The sequence below is a fragment of the Arachis hypogaea genome, chromosome 4 (genome assembly GCF_003086295.3).
Source record: "Arachis hypogaea cultivar Tifrunner chromosome 4, arahy.Tifrunner.gnm2.J5K5, whole genome shotgun sequence".
NCBI lineage: Eukaryota > Viridiplantae > Streptophyta > Magnoliopsida > Fabales > Fabaceae > Arachis > Arachis hypogaea.
The window spans coordinates 4541859-4559739 of record NC_092039.1 but is presented as its reverse complement, the minus strand read 5'-3'; positions in this window follow the sequence as shown (position 1 = coordinate 4559739).

The window sequence follows — 17881 nt, the reverse complement described above, 5'->3', positions numbered from 1 at the left end:
ACGGAAGGAACAAAGGTGGCTATATTGGTTATTTTTTAGGACAAATTCGATTAATTTTATTTGTTGAAGACGAAAATGAAGATCGAAGTATTTTTCAAGAACGATTTTGACTATTAACTCGACTAATAATACAAATACAAATTTTACTCTTTATATTGACGCGTGTAATAACATTGAATCGAGTAACTTAATTGAAATTTAGCTCTTAATTGAAATTTAGCTAAATATGACTTGTACATGTAACAACGGTGCTTTGTTGTCAATATAAGAATAAAAATCCATTTATATTTTTATGTAAATATTTCTTTTACCTTTTCTTTAGCATAATCATACATGAAAAATTATCTTTATTTAAAACTACAATTCAGTGCTATGATATATTTTTAGGTATACGAAGATGGTAAAATGATAAAATTTTAATTGTGTTTTGGTTTTAAAGTACGATTAGATTATTTTTTTTTAAATAGATATTTGTCTCACACTTAATTACTATAGGATTGATAACAATACTATCTCAGGATACAATGAAATCTAAGAATGTCTTAATTAGCAATAATAAAAAAATACTCAACCAAGATCCAAGTATTATTTGATAATATTGAGTCTATTTTATCATTTATTGTTCTTTCCAAAAAGCAGAATTCCTTGAAACCATAGCTTCTTTGAACGTTTGAGGATCACCCTCTATATTCATTACAATAGAAATCTTGTTTGTCACAAAATTCCTAGTTCCTTCTACCATAAAGGTGATAGCTTGAGAAGAAATAAAATCTGGAACTAAGTCCTTTTCTTTTCTTACTCTTAAGCTCTTCCTTCATTCAATCAACTTTTTGTTACTTAGACGTTTTTTATTTTGATTATTTATTTCTTGTGAAATATTAGTATCATTTTAGAAATATTTTGGATTAGAAGTTGAATCATTAATAAATTTATTTTCAATAAATTATACCTCTATTGATTCAACAACTATATTAGACATTAAATCTAATATTCTATATGCTTTAGAATTTTAAGCATATCTTATAAAAGTGCCTTTTATGCCTTTTGATCCCAATTTGATTCTCTTTTGATCAGAAACTCGATAAAAGGCTAAACACCCCCACACTTTAAGATAATTCAAATTAGGTTTCCTTCCTTTCCAAATTTCATAAAGAGAAACCTTTCTATGTCTTGATGGTATCCTATTATGGATATGACATGATGCCAATAATGTTTCACCCTACAAATTGTAAGACAATTTTGTATTTAATAACATTGAATTAACCATATCCATTAAGGTACGGCTTTTTTATTTCCGCCAAACTATTTTGTTGCGGAGTATGTAGAGCGAAAGATTCATGCACAATACCATGTAATTCACAAAAGTGATCAAATTCATTAGAAAAATATTCTCCATCTCGATCACTACAAAAAACTTTTATTTTCTTGTCATGCATATTTTCTACTTTTATTTTACATATTTTTTTAAACATTTTAAAAACTTCATCTTTCTAAATAAATACATATAAGTAAATCTAGAACAATTTTCAATAAAAATTATAAGATATCCTTTTTTTTCTCTAGTGATCCATATTGTCATTCACATTTGACAAAGTGAAAGTTAAAGACATTGCATGTGATCATATATATACACACAAAAAAATTAACTATCAAAATTATTCATTATGTATTTGTGCATAAATATATATAATTTAACTCAATTTTTAATATATATTTTATATTTCTATATATATTTTCTATGAATAATATATATTATAAACGTCTCATCTTTTTATAAATATTATATATATATATATATATATATATATATATATATATATTACAAACGTCTCATCTTTTTATAAATTTTTTAAAATTGAATTATTTTGTTTGTTTTTATAATTTTATTAAATTTATAATTAAATTTTTATATTTTTTTAATTTTATAATCAAATTTTTTTTAATGTAAAAAATATTAGAATTAACTGAATATTTATTCGTAAATTGAAGACATTCATAAATAAAAATCTAATTAAATATTTAACCTATGTATTTTGAAAGAAATATTATATTAATTTTAATGTTTTGATATAAAAATAAACTAATTATAAAATTTAAAATGATATAAAGATTTAATTAAAAAATTAATAAAATTATAGAAATTAAGAGGGTAATTAAACCATTGCTTACAATGCATCTCAAAATAAAAAGTTAGTGTTATAAAAAAAAAATTTTAGTGCAAAAGTTTTAATTAAATGTTAATTTATAAATATTTTCTATATTCTTAGAATAGCAAAAAGCCATTTCATCATTATGAATTGGTGAGAATTATAGAGGAATTTTTCACGTCAAAGTATATATGCTTATCAACTTGACATATATAGTTACTTAGCTAGTAAATAGCTTAGCCTAATAGCGTTGGAATCATCTAACAAAAACATATATATATATATATATATATATATATATATATATATATATATATATATATATATATATATATATATATATATATATATATATATATATATATAACACTCTAAACAGTTTGATAAATATTAATATTGACGGTGTCTAAGAAATTTTAAACTATATTTTGTTGCACTAATTTTTGTGAGTGGTCAAATCCAATAATTAGAATTATTTTTTTCACTTGCAAAACAATTTCTTTTTAAAAAACTTTTCCCGAGTTATAATTTAAATGAATCCAGTTTAGGTAGGTAACTTATTCTTTTCAATATTAATCAAAATATTTTATTAAATTATAAATTTTGAGAATTGCAATATATATTTTATATTTGCTCTCATATAAAAATTTCGGTTGATTATAGTTAGATACTTATATAGTAATGCGATCAATTATTTAGCAAAAAAATTAAGTTATTGGATGATTGATTCAAATCAGATCACTATGGTTGAATTGTTTGTGCTTAATATAATTAAAATGTAAAATATGTGGATGCTTCGATAAAATAGTGCAATGATATAAAAAATATCAGTAATTTAATACAAAATAAAAATAAAGTGATAAAGATGTATCCAACCATATTTTTTTTATTTTATCTATTATTTCTAACTATATTAATAAAGGAAGTGAGGGAAAACAATTTTAATTGATTATATTTTACTATTTTAATTACAGTAATAATAAATGAGTACTCTGCCATAGTAAAAATGTAAAAAACATTAATTGGGTGGTTTTTCATATTTAAAAGTGAATTTGTATATTTATATTAATAATATTTTAAAATATAAATTTTTGTTAACTATAGTAATAATAAATCTTGACATTTTTCCTGTTTAAAAAAATATTTGCATCCATAATACGTTTTCATAATTTTAGAATCATTAAAACAATCAATAAAAGAAGTATTAGTATTTATTTATATGATTAAATAAATTTAATTATATAACCTAATTATATATAAGTTCTTTTGTACATAGATTAAGAAAACGAAAAATAAAATAGATTTTTGAAACAAATTTAATGAAAGATGAGAAACATACCAAAAAAATATTTTAAATAGTTAATTTCACATTTATATAATAATTAATTAATCTAATTTTTTAATTTAATTAAAATATTTTTTAAACGTTATCATTGTTAATCGAATTAAACATCTATATAATAAAAGAGATTAATTATTTAATTTTTTTGTATAATAAGTAAATTAATTCTTTCAATAAATATATACTAATTTTTTTATAAACAAACTACATATAAATACAATAAAATAGATTATGTATATGACTTGCGTTAAGATAGATTATACACTAAAATCTAATAATATAACTAAATGTTACTTAATTAGCATTTGTTGTTTGCATAATTATAATATAAACTATTTTTATTAAAATTTTAATTTTTTTAAATCTATAAGTGTAACAACATTTATTTAAATATATAAATATAATAAATTTTATATTTAGGTAAAATATAATAACAAATTCAACATTTGGCCCCATGTAGGATTGGTCTTACACTAAAAAAATTAATAGTGTCTAATTTATTTAAAAAACATAAAATAAATGGATCTTAGCATATAATTTTTTTTAATAGATGTTAATATGAGTTATAAAAATAAGAAGATTATTTAGCATCTATAAATATAGGTTAGAAAATTTTATATATTGGATAATAAATTTTTATATACAAAAGTTTTTTAAATAAAAAGTAACAACTATTAATATTAATGGATATGTACTAACAAATTTTTATATAATGGATCAATATTTGATCCGCGCGTAGCGCGAATTTTATACTAATCTGCTTAACAGCTAGATAAATACTAATATTGACGAAATCCAAAAAAATTTGAGCTATATCTTGTTGGACTAATTTTTTTGAATGGTCAAGTTCAATAATTAGAATTATTTTTTTCACTTGCAAAACAATTTTTTTTTTCAAAAAACTTTTATCGAGTTATAATTTAAATGAATCCAATTTAAATAGGTAACTTCTTTTCAATATTAATCTAAATATTTTATTAAATTATGAATTTTGAACTCTAATAGGAGTAAAAGAATAATTTTATAATAAAAAAATTAACTAATTAACTAACTAATAATTAATTTTTTATACCATTCAATTTAAATTTTAAAACAACTTGAAAAAAAAACTTACAATTCTCGTATCAAAAGTTTGGTCACTGTGACCCACTGAGAATATTTATTTTGGTTATATTTGTTGTTCTCTTGTCACATCACTCTTTGTTGTTATGATAATTTTTTTAATTTTTTGTTTTTATGTTGTTGTGGTTGATGTATAATTAGTTAATTACTTTACCACTCATATTTTTCCCTATGCACATTTTAATGTTTTGTAACAAACATTTTTAACAATATAAATTATTCTATATATATCAAAATAATATAACTAATTTAGCATAGGTTGTAACTTTTGAAGGTTAACAAGTAATTATTATTATTATTATTATTATTATTATTATTATTATTATTATTATTATTATTATTATTATTATTATTATTATTCTCCGAAGTAAACAAATGTTATTATTCCTTTGAAATTATACTAACTAGAAATAATTTTCTTTTGGGATTAAATCAAAGAAGCACGCAGTAATAATGACTATATATCTTCCGCATTTTAAACAATAACTATTTCATATTTAATTTAGGTGAAGACTCATATACAATTAGATGGTAATTCAGTCAAATTTATTAAATTATATAACGATTCTTAAATATCAACTTTACATGAAGAACTGTATATGAGTTTTCACTTTTAATTTATTAGACATTTAGATATGTGGCTCACATTTTAAATTTTTTTTTTAATTAAATATGAAGTGCTAGCTACACTTTTTATTTAGAATTAATTATAACAAGATATAACTCAAATGACATAGTCTCTCCATACTCATTTAGAGGTCGTGGGTTCGAGTCACACTCCTAACTTTAGATAAAAATAAAACAAAAAGGAGCCTATACTTATGAATCATGATCCTCTATTGCCTCGTTAATTATTTTAGAGGTTTAACCATTACTCGCCTTACATACACACATAAAAGAATAGGCAATTTGTTCTCTAATTCACGATCATTTGGCGTGATTTGAGAAAAATTGAAGAGTCCAGCTTCACAAATGAAGCAATTTCTCTGTCCTTCTTTGAGTCTTTCATTCTCTTCAATCAGATCTGGAATTGTCTTCCTCGATCAGATATGAAATTCTCTTTTTCGATTGTTCTCCTCTCATTCTTCATCTCTTTATCTATTTTTTTCTTATTCTCTTTTGAACGCGCACAACAGTGTTTGATGAGAGCTTCGTTAATTCACCTTTCTTCACGGTGGCGTAATGAGTATTCCGATCAACAAGATTGAGAGAGAAAGGTTGCGAGCCAATTGGTGAAACTTGCATATATGGATGAGAAATCAGGAAGCGGATCTGGATCTGGAAGTGTTGGCGCGATGGATGCTTAGCAGTTTGCGGCATTTTTCAGTCAAGTTGCACAGATCCAGAGCCATCTCAACAAGGCAAATCTGAATCAAGACCTTTCAAGACCTTACTACATTTTGCTGTCTGAAAATCCAAGTATACCTATTACCAATGTCACACTTACCGGTTCAAATTATAGTGCCTGGAGCAAAGCCATGATGAACGCACTTTATTCGAAGAACAAATTCGAATTTGTTGATGGCACCATTCCTAAGCCTGAGAAAACAGATTTTAAGGCGTGGCAATGTTGTAACACATATGTAGTAGATTGGATTAATCTCTCCCTGAGCTCTGACATATCAGAGTGTTTTATGGAATAATATAGCTTATGATTTGTGGAACGATCTTAGGCATCGGTACTACCAAGGAGACAGGTTTAGAGTAGTTGAGTTAAATGAGGAGATTTATGCGCTCAAATAGGGAGACATGTCCGTTACCGCCTATTTTGCTAGGCTTAAGAACCTTTGGAAAGAGGTTGATGATTTTAGATCGATTCCTGGATGTGACTGCGTTTAAGTGTGAGTGCGGTTTAGGCGTAGTAAGGCAGCAAAGGGAAGAAGATAGAGTCACAAAGTTTCTTCAAGGTATTGGAGAACAGTATTCAACTGTTAAGTCTCAAGTGATGCTAATGGATGAATTGCTTAGTGTAAACAAAATTCTGTCCATGATTACTCAGCAGGAGAGGCAACTCTTCAGTTTTGATAATGCTTTAGACACAAAAATTTTGGTAAGCTCCTCAGGCTTTTCTTCTCAGAATTAAGTGAAAGGAAAAGGCAAAAGAAACAGAAGTCAATCTAACAAAAGGCGAAACAAGTTGCAATGTACTCATTGTGGAAAGAGTGGACACACGGTGGATAATTGCTACAAGAAGCATGGTTATCCACCAAACTTCAAGCCTTGGTTTGATAAGAAAAATCCCGTTCTTAATTGTATGAAAGCAGCTGATGCTTCTGAGGATGATAATGACAATCTCAGTGTTCATCAACTGGTAAGGAATGAACCGAACATTAATGATTTTACTTCAGAGCAAAGAGAAGTGCTTCTAGTATTGCTCAGCAGTCAAGATCAATCTCATTCTTATAGCATTAGCCAGATTTCAGCCAAAAATAATCTTTCACCTCATAAAGGTAGAATGGTGCATATTTTGCATTTTGAATCTGATGTCATGGCTCTAAACATTTCAACTCAGAAACACAAGCCTTGGGTTATAGACACTGGTGCTACGGACCATGTGTCATATTCCTTGGAAGATTTTCAAAATTATTTCAAGATAGATCCTATTGTTGTTATATTACCCAATGGTGCTCTCACAACAAGCTGCATTATAGGAACCATTGTGTTTTCTGATGATCTTTACCTTACAAATGCATTGTTCATCCCTACCTTTAATTTCAAACTCATTTCAGTTTTAAAGCTCACTGCATCATTGCATTGTAAAATGAGTTTTACTGACAAAGATTGTGAGATCCAAGATCTGCACACTTTGAGGATGATTGGTGCAGCTAGTAATGTTGATGGTTTTTACATTCTGCACAAGGAAATGAAGACTCTCCCTCATATCACAGCAATTTCTCGCAACCATATTCCTTGTGGCATGCTAGACTAGGGCATCCATCATATGATAGGTTCGTTGCATTACAAAAGTATTTTGAATTCATTGATTGTACAAAAAGTGAAACACCTTGTCATTCATGTCATTTAGGTAAACAAAAGAGATCACCATTTTCTGTTAGTTTAAATGTAGTAGCCACTGTGTTTGACATTCTTCATATTGACATTTTGGGGACCTGTGTCCATTCCCTCCTTTACTGGAAAACGTTATTTCCTCACTATAGTGGATGACTGTTCTAGTTTCACTTGGATTTTATTCATGAAAACTAAGGCAAAATCTTCACAATTACTTAAGGACTTTGTTGTTTTTGCTAAAACTCAAATTTGTGCAAAGGTTAAAACAATTCACACAGATAATGGCCCTGAGTTCTTAATGCCTACATTTTACAGCTCTATTGGTATTACACACTAAAGAAATTGTGTGGAGACGCCATAACAGAATGGGATTGTTGAGCGTAAGCATCAGCACATTCTTGTTATGGCTCGTGCTTTCATGACTCATGCTCATTTGCCAAAATCATTTTGGAATTATAGTTTTGGGCATGCAGTTTATCTGATAGATAGACTATGCACTCCTTTTTTGAAAAATAAATCTCCTTATCAAGCTCTCTACAAGTGTCTTCCAGATATTTTAAATCTAAAAGTCTTTGGTTGCTTAGCCTATGCTAGCACTCTTAGCAGACACAGAGGTAAACTAGATCCAAGAGCCAAGAAATGTCTGCATCTTGGATTCAGGGAGGGTACAAAGGGCTATTTACTATTCAATTTGCAAACTCGAGAAATTTTTCTATCTCAAGATGTGCAGTTTTATGAAAATTGTTTTCCTTATTGTCACAAATCAGATTCCAACAACAAAGTCACTTCTAACTTTCCATCCAACACATCTCATCACTTTGACTATAGTTTTTTGCACGGTAATAAAATTCAAGTTCTAAATCAGAATAATTCCAACCCTCAGGATTACTCAAATTAATGAAGCACCTCATGATTTAAGTGATAGTGAGGATATCTTGCCTTATGCAGAAATTCATGATCATGTAGACACAGGTTCTGCATCAACATCTGCATCACATGAGGAATCACCAAATTCTTCTCATGTCCTTTGTCAAATTCTGCTTGAAATTGCTGGGGTAAGGAGATCTACTAGGCAAACTAGAGCTCTTGTATATTTGGCAGACTATGAATGTAAGACCACCAACACTACCTCATCCAATTCGCAGCTCATTGCTCAAAGGTATCCAATCTCAAATGTTTTGTCCTACTCTAGACTTTCTCCTATGCATTTTGCATTCTCTCTTGTTATTCAAATTTTGGAGCCCAAAATCTATGAGGATGCTATAACTCAAGTTTGTTGGCAAGAGGCTATTCAAGCTGAATTACTTGCTTTGGAGGAAAACAAGACATGGAAGCCAACCTCCTTGCCATTTGGTAAGAAAGCAATTGGTTGCAAATGGGTGTTTCGTACCAAATATGACCCTGACGAAACGGTTGAAAGGCACAAGGCCAGGCTTGTTGCCAAGGGTTTTACCCAAGTAGCTGGTATTGACTACAAAGACACCTTTAGTCCTGTAATAAAGCTGGGAACATTGAGAATTGTGTTGGCTGTTGCATCAATCAAGGGCTGGCATCTCAAACAAATTGATGTAAACACAGCCTTCTTGCATGGAGAACTTGAAGAGGAGGTTTATATGCAGGTTCCCCTAGGCTTAGAAGCTTCATCAGGGCAGGTTTGCAAGCTTGAGAAGTCCTTGTATGGACTGAAACAAGCAAGCAAACAATGAAACTACAAACTAAAATCTGTCTTACTGAAGATGAATTACACTCAATGCAAATCAGATTATAGTTTATTTACCACACATACTTTCCTGGGATTTACAGCAATTCTTGTGTATGTGGATGACTTGATATTGGCAAGTGATGATCTAAATGAAATTGAAGCAGTCAAAAGAATTCTTCATGACAGATTCAAAATCAAAGACATAGGGAATTTAAAATATTTCCTTGGGTTGGAAGTAGCAAGATCAGAAAATGGAATTGCTTTGTATCAAAGAAAGTATGTCCTTGATCTGCTGAAAGAAACTGGATTTGAAGCTTGTAAACCTGCCACCACTTCCATTGACTATGGAGCAAAACTCAGCAAAGGTGTTGGGAAATTGCTTCATGATTCTACTTAGTATAGAAGAATCATTGGCAAACTTCTGTACTTGTCTAATACCAGACTTGACATTAGCTATGCAATTGGCAAGCTAAGTCAGTTTTTGGATTATGCTACCAATGAACATCTAAAGGCAGCTCATCGAGTGCTGCGCTACATGAAGGATCTCCAGCTGCAAGCCTCTTCTTCTTGGCAAAGTCAGATTTGCGTCTCACTAGCTTCTCACATTCTGATTGGCCGGGTGCCCTGATTCCCGCAGATCTACTTTTGCATACTGTTTCTACCTAGGACCCTCGTTGGTAACGTGGAAAAGCAAGAAATAACTCACAGTTGCAGCCCCTTCTTGTGAAGCTAAATATCGAGCATTGGCATTGGCAACCCGAGAAGCTCAGTGGTTAAGCTATGTTCTTCATGATCTTGGTGTTCTAATCCAAAAACCAATCAACATATACTGCGACAGCAATTCAGCAATTTATATTGTAAAATCCGGTTAATTAATGACTAATTAACCCATAAACTAAAGTATATTCTAGAAAAGGAGAAATGAGTTTTTTATGATTTTATGTGATAGAGAAATTTTAAATGAAAATTTTGACACCAATTTTAAAGAAATCGGCTCAAGATTGGGCCGACCGGGCCAACCGGACCCAAGTTGGGTCCAAGGGCCTAGCCAAGCTCTCATTTAATGAGAAAGATCAGCTCTCTCCCTCCCTAAAACAAACACACACGCTGAACACAAAGGGAAAATGGGGGAAAGATCAAAACCCTTGCTCCTATTCACTTCCAACTTCCAATGATCATAACTTTTGATCCAGAGTTTCGATTGACGCACCGTTTGCTACCATGTAACCGCGGTGTCGAGCTTTACAAAGCCCATAAGGTTGTGCAAGAGGTAAGCCATGTTTCACCTCTGTTCTTCCAGCCTTGATTTTTGAATTTCATGGGCAAAAGTGTTGAATTTGTGAGCTTCTTTGTGTTATAGGATCTAATTAACTTGAAATGAAGGCTTGTTCTTGCTCCCTTGATCCTTGGGTAAGGTAAGAGATCTCAAACCCTAGTAAAAATGTTGAATTTGAGGTATTGGGTATTGAGTTATTGTGTTTTGGTGTGATATTGTAGCTTAGGCATTATATATATGTGTATTGTGTAAGAACCGTAATTATTCGAACCGGTTAATTAAGTGGTTATATTTCCCAAATTTGATTACGAAAAGTTAGAATGGGAATTTGAAGTTTTAAACATCATTTTAGGACTCAGTGGGTCTTTTTGAGTCAGAAAATGTGTTTTCTGCGAAAAACTGTAAAAACCTGCGAACCGACAGTCGAACCGATTGAACTAGTTCAAGTCTCCCCAATACTGCGTGAGAAAAAGTAGAGACAGTAAAAAACCTTAGAAACACAGTAGAAATGGAAAACCAGGCATTAATTTTAAAGGTTTGGCCCGAAGTTGGGCCAAACGGGCTAAAAATGCTAACGGGTTGAATCGGGCCCAAGTTGGGCCCAAATCCAACATATATAAAGGTTCATTTAATGAACCCTAACCTCATAAGCACACACACACTTCAGAAATTGAGAAAGGGAGGAGAGGAAGAAGAAAACCCTAATCACCTCAATCTTCCCAAGCTCGTATCTTGAGTTATAGAGCTCCGATTTGCGTGCCGTCAGTGACTACGCGTTCCTTGCGAAGAGCTCTATAAAACCTATCCAAGAAACTCTAAAGGTAAGCTCTAAATCTCCCCATTTATTCTCTCCAAAATTTCGGGTACCTAGGGTTTTTGAGTAAGTGAGTTTTTGTGATTCTTGATGTTTAGGTTCACTCTAATCCTTGCTTAGTTTTGGGTTTTGCCATCCAAATCTGTTGGGAAAGGTAATAGTCTTTAATCTCTTGTGAACTTTTGATTTATGTTGAGCCCCTAGGTTGATTTTGTGGTGATTTATATGTATATAGCTTGATTATTGTGAGTTTGGAGCTTGTTGGTGCTTGTTGGAGCTATATTGGTGGTTGGATTTTGATTGAAAGCTCATTTGGTTTAAATTGGGAATTGGCCAAGGTATAGTTTTGATTTTCTCTATGTAGTATATAATATTCATGGACACTTAGGCTAGTGACCCCTAGGATATGATTGGATTTGAATGGTTGTTGAATTGTTAGATGTGGTTGTATGATGATGTTTGATGAAATGATGATTAATAGTGATATGATGAGAATAAATGAATTGTGAAGTTGAGGAGTGAATTACGTTGATAATTGTGATTTTGGTGTTGATTGATTGGTAATGTAGTCGAAAATTGTTAATGAAGTTTGATATATGAGATATATTGATATGGATGTTATGGATGAGGAAAAGTGAAGAAAAATGTGGTAATTTTGGTGTGATACTACATAGAGGGTTGATTTTGATAAAAGGTGGAGTTTGGGACTGGTTTGGTTTGGTTTTGGTTGTGTTTTGCAAAGCAATTGTGAAAGTTATGATTTTGGGTAAAAGTAAATTTTTTGTGAATTTTTTTATCATAACTTTTGTCTCGGTTTTTAAAATTGGTTGAAATTTGTTTATAATTAAAGATCTTTGAAAACCCTTCAAATTGGTATAAAGATTGTGAAATTTGGAATTTTGTAGAGGAAGTTATGATCATTCAAAAATTGGTGTTGAAAACAGGAAATTCTGCAAAGTTACAGAATTCTGAGTTTTCTGGTATGTGCCACGCACACTCTGCGTAAATGGTGACCTGTGTACACGCACAGACCTGTGCGTCCACACACGCAGAGGCAGGCAATCTGCTTGCAGCGCTGGCACAATCTGTGCACGCGCACACCAAAGGAAAAATTGCAATCTGTGCGTATGCATAGACCTGTGCACACGTACACGTTGGGGAGGCCATTCTGTTAGGGGCACTCGCACAGGTTGTGTGAGTGAACAGACCCTTTTATGTTTTGACATCTGTGCGCATGCACGCTTTTAAAAATTTCCTGGGCGTGCGCATGCACACCCCTGTGCGGACGCACACGCCCTGTTTCTCAAATTTTGCTTTGTTTTCAACTATTTCACTTTTTCGACGAGGTTGTAAGCTTCCATAACACCTTTTTAAGACTTTTGGTCATATTTTTGGGTGTTCAAACATGGGAAATGGTTTAAGGGTTTTAGACACTATTATTTGGAAAAAGTTAGCAAACAGAGTACTAGGTTTCTGTTGTACTGAGGAAGGTTTGATGATGTGTGAAGAATGGTTGATGGATGAGATGCGAAAGTAAGGAACTGAAATGTTTATGAACAAGGACTGAAAGGAGTCGAGGACTTTGAATGAAGTGATGGATCCATATTGTACTAAAAAATGTTTTTGAAAAACCACTGTATCACTTTTCATTGAGATTATGAGACGCTATGCACCCGGCAAGGGTCGAGGTTGGATCCCGCCTGTCGAGGTAGCCGGTGTAAGGGTGGTGGTTCGTCCTGCTTACGCTTAGATGTGAGGTCGGTGGTAATAGATCCCGCTCACTTCCCTTCGGATCATCAGAGCATACAAGCGCAAAACCCAGGATAGTGATCCGAACACTATATCTCGGGGGTTCCCACACCATGAATCTGAAGGGCAACATCTCCATGGAGATGTGTCGGGTTGGCAGTTGAACCGACAATGTGATATCATAGCTAGTAGGGCAGGCATTCATCATATGCATTTTCTACCTGCTTGTATGCTTTGCCGACTTGATATTGTTTTCCCTATCCGTTAAACATGTCTAATTGCTACTTGTATTAATTTTTATATATGCCTCTACTTGTGTTTTACTTGTATTGTATATACTTGTGCTTTACTGGAGTTGAGGAGGTTCGGAAGGCGGTGGCGATGGGATCGCATAGCGGATCGGTTGGTGAAGGCTGTGGGACAGCGGTGGTTGATTAGAGTAGAAATTCCCTAAGATAGATTACCCTTTTATGGTACTACGACTTAAGTTGTATTAAGGAATTACATATTATGATGTTTTGTTTTAGAATGCTTTAAGCTTGAATCTTGTGATGGATATGGAGTCTAGGATTGCCTTTGGCGTCCCGGGGTCTTATATTCTACATAATTGGGAACTGTTACCATACTGAGAACCTCCGGTTCTCATACCATATTCTGTTTTTACTGTCTGGTTTCATACATGGTCTGTATATGGCTAGTCGGTTTAAACTTCGCGAGTCGTGGCTAGTGTCTTATGATATTATACTATTATACTATGATGTTTTGTTATTCTATACCTGTTTTTTATGCTTTAAGTCAGTAGCTTCGTTAGTATGTTTTGCGCTTTTGAAATCCATGTTTGAGCTATGTTCTTTATCGGGCTTCTAGTTATTATTACTTCCTTCTATATAATATATGTATAAGTTTAGAACTGTCATAACCTTTGATTAACCTTTGCTTTACGATGCGAGATAAGGCTTAGGCTAATTAGGGTATTACATATTGGAGCTTAATTGGTGGTTTTGGAAAGTTTGGAAAGGAGCTTGGTGCTTGAAAATCTGATTTTGAGAGCTTTGGGACATTGGAAGTTGAGGAACAAATGAAAATTTAAGTGTTCCAGGTGGAACGGGAATCAGCCAAGGTATGATTTCAGTTTTCTGTATCTAAAATGTAATGTGGTTGTGAAAACGTAGGCTAGTGGCCCTAGGATAAGATTTTGAAATATTGATGTAGTTGATGGATGATGTGAGTTGTGTTGTTATGTATGTATTTGGTGGATTGTGAATTGTTGATGTAATTGTTGGATGATTTGGATTGAGTGGAATATGTGAGTAATGGTGATAATGGTTGGTAAAACATGTGATGTTGTATGGAACATGAACTATTATGTTTAATTGATGGTAAGGTTGAGCCTTTTGTTGGTGAGTATGATTGGGTGTATGATATTGATGTGTGTATGTATAAAGTGATTGATAAACTTGAATATATGTTTGGAAAGATTGAGATATTGTATGTTGATCATGAATGGAATTATTGAATTGAGATTTGTTAAATATGAAAGAATTGGTGGGTTGATGATTGAATGAGGTGGAAATGATTGATGTTAGGATGGTTGAGTTTTTGGTTGATTTTGAATGGATTGGGAAGTGTATGTTTTGAAATTTGGGAATTTATGAGTTTTGGTAAAAATGGAATTTTGATAAACTTCAACGGATCATATCTTGAACTATTGTTTTCGGAATTTGATGATTTTATATCAAAAGAAAGATAATTTCATAAGCTTTAAAATAGTTTAAATTTGGTAGAAATATGAATTTTCTGGAAAGAGATATGACCGTTGGAAGTTTGGGCCAAAAGTCTGAATTCTGCAAATTTTGCAGAATTTGAGACTTCTGGTTTGTGTGCGCACGCACACCCCGTGGGATTTTGAACCTGTGCGCATGCACAGCCTTGTGCGTACGCACATGCGGGGACAGGGCCACTGATGGGAGCGCTAGCACGCCCTATGCGCACACACAACCAACGAAGGTTTGCGAGCTGTGCGTACGCACAGGCCTGTGCATACGCACACGTTGGGAATATCATTTGGTTGATGGCGCTGGCACACCTTGTGCGCGCACTCAACCCTGGAAATTTAACTTTCTGTGCGTACGCACAGCTTTGTGCACACGCACACTTTCTGAAAATGCTTCTGGGCGTGTGCACACACGCATTCCCAACAAGCTTGTGACCTTCCAAGGCATCATTTCACACTTATAAACCCCCCAATTTCATCCCTTAAATCTTAAATTGACATAGAATGCCTAGCGATTGAGAATAAGCTAGGGGAGAGGGTGACTTTTGGGCGAAGAGAGGGGATGCTATGATGAGTTATAATGAAAGATGATGATATGAGTTGTTGAAGAGGGTGATGGAGTGTTGTATATGATATGAGCCGAATGGCTGAGTGCAATGTGAGCCGAATGACAGTGTGTGATGGTGATTATGGCTGGGTATGAATTATGATTTGTAAGCCGGATGGCTGAGATGAATATTAATTTATGGCTGTGATTAAATGCATATATGCTGAATTGTTGATTATTGTGATTATTGCACTCCACCTATCTGAGATACGAGTTTTCCTGGGTGAAAGCAGTGGCTAGCCACCACGTGCTCCAGGTGGAGACTCGATACTCTGCTGACCTTATGTCGTAAGTGTGGCCGGACACCATGAAAGTTCCGGATGAGCTTGCCCTTGTAAATATACACCAGTGAGGGTGTTGGATATATATATATATATATATATATATATATATATATATATGATGTTTATGTTGTGGATAACTCGAGTTGGGAATGCACATTAGAGGGACAGTTCAATGGTTAGCTACCAGGACTTGTCGGGTTGGCTTTATAACCGACAGATGAAACTCATCAGCCACTAGGATAGGCATGCATCATATGCATTATATGTAATTTGTCTAGATTGCCTAATTGATTGCATTATTACCTGCTAATTGCCTAATTGTCTTATCTGCTTCCTACTTGTGGATTTCTTTGTTTGATATACTTGTGTTTGCATCTCAATTACTATTGGCAGTTGGGAGGTTTGCAGGATTTGAAAAGGGGATATTTAGTTAGCCTGGAGATCCTTAAGTTAGTTGCCTGTTTTCTTTTTCTCATGGCTTAGCTATATTTATATATGCTTTGATTATGGATCGGGAGTTCTAGGATTGCCTTCGGCTTTTCCAGGACGTTACATGTTAGATATTTGGGCATTGTTACCATGTTGAGAACCTCTGGTTCTCACCCATGCGGATTTTGTAGTTTTCAGATGCAGGACGTGAGACTCCTCGTTGAGGCATGCTGGAGACTTCCTTTTGGCAAAAATCCTTAGCTTTTGGGATTTTGTTTTGATCATTATATACTTGTTTAGATGCTTATATTCTCCACTGTTCATATGTATTTTGTATTATCTCCTCTTAGAGGTTATTTTGGAGAAACAGGTTTTGTATCTTGTGTTTTGGGCTTTATTTTTGGGTAGTTCCTCTATATATGTATGTATACTTATATGCTCGGACCGGTTATCTTTGCAAACCGAGTTTTGAGTCTTGATATCTGTATTTTGGCACTCTTTTATATATCTTATCGTGTTAGCTTATCCTATATCTGTTCCGTTCACGTTATCGATCGGAGTGTTGCGCTTATAAACATTTTTCACACTACTATACGTACTAAACTTTGCTTTTAGAGGTCGTAGTACCTTGCCACCTCTGTTTTATGACTTAAGCATAAGACTCTGTGTGGTAGGGTGTTACATATATTGCCACCAATCCCATATTTCACGAGCGGACTAAGCATATAGAAGCTGATTGTCATCTTCTCAGGCTTCATTTCCATTGATGTCATTGTTTTCTTATCTTGTTTCATGTATGTTGTTTTTCATCGTTGTTCTATCTCTCTATCTTTTTGTCCTTCTCTTCTCTTACGTGTCGTTGTTTTCTCTGTATCATTATCTCTATGTCTTCCCGACAATTTTTTGGCTAATTACTTAAGTATACTTGAAATTGATAAATGCGTTTATGAATTTTTCTTAATTTTTGAATGTTGAAATTGATGTGTTCTGGTTAATTTCATAATTATTTATAGATGATTATTGAAAATGTGGGTAATTTTTTTCTTTGTAGGTACAATTGCAGAGTTTGGATTGATTCGGTCACCCCTTTTTGGCCATCTCAATTTTCGATTTTTCTCCACAAATGAAAAGAATTTGAAGATTCAAGTACATTAGTTATTTTTTTCTTATTTAATGCGATGTTTTGAAACCCTTGAACTAAGATTAGGTGTTCAATTTTATGTATTTCCTTTTTTTACAGTTAATTCAAGTTGTATCTAAGTATGTGGAGTTTAGGTGAATTTTTTTAATTTCATTACCTTAATTTATTGAGTGGTTAGTTGATTGTAATTGGAAGCTAAGAAGTGTGGATTATTGAAATAGAAAAAGAAATGAGATGGTGAGAGTGGGATTGATGGGTTGAGAAAGAGGAGAGTCGTGGCATCGATGAGGCGTCGGATGAGTGTAGAAAGAGGAAGTTCATTGAATTGAGTGAGAGGATTTCGAGGTTGGAGAGAGAGACTATCAAAAATGAAAAGTTGATATCTTTGGAGGACGATGGAGGTTGTGGTGATAGTGATGATGATGGTGATGGGAGCAACATCGAAAAGAATAAAAAGGTTTAGATTGATGAGGGATGAGATTGAG